Source organism: Poecilia latipinna, unplaced genomic scaffold (genome assembly GCF_001443285.1).
Source record: "Poecilia latipinna isolate Pla-1442-1.1 unplaced genomic scaffold, P_latipinna-1.0 Scaffold11, whole genome shotgun sequence".
Taxonomy (NCBI): Eukaryota; Metazoa; Chordata; class Actinopteri; order Cyprinodontiformes; family Poeciliidae; genus Poecilia; species Poecilia latipinna.
Window position 1 is genome coordinate 920,446 of NW_015112627.1, and position 434 is coordinate 920,879.

Below are 434 nucleotides of genomic sequence, written 5' to 3' on the forward strand. Positions count from 1 at the left end.
AGTAACGAAGTACTTGTACTTCGTTACTTCCCACCACTGCATTTGACTCTAGGATAAACTGGCATCCGGGTTGGGAATTTTAACTTAATGAGAACAACAATGTTATTTCATCAGCCAGCTCATCACACTTTGTGTTTTTCATATGTTGTTTTTAGTTTTTGGCCAAATCTCATGTTGCACATTTTATCCAAACATTTAATTCATCAAAATTACATTCTTTATGGGGTTTTTTGTTTGTTTGTTTCATCTGATGCAACTTCGTAAGCTTAATATCTTTTGATGCAGAAAAATAAGTATTTGTTCAGTAAATCAACTGTCTAAAATTTAATGAATGGAGAACAAACTCCATCCATCCATTGTCTATTCTCACTTACAACCCCTGGCAAAAAGTATGGAATCACCAGTGTTGGATGAGCACTCATTCAGACATTTCA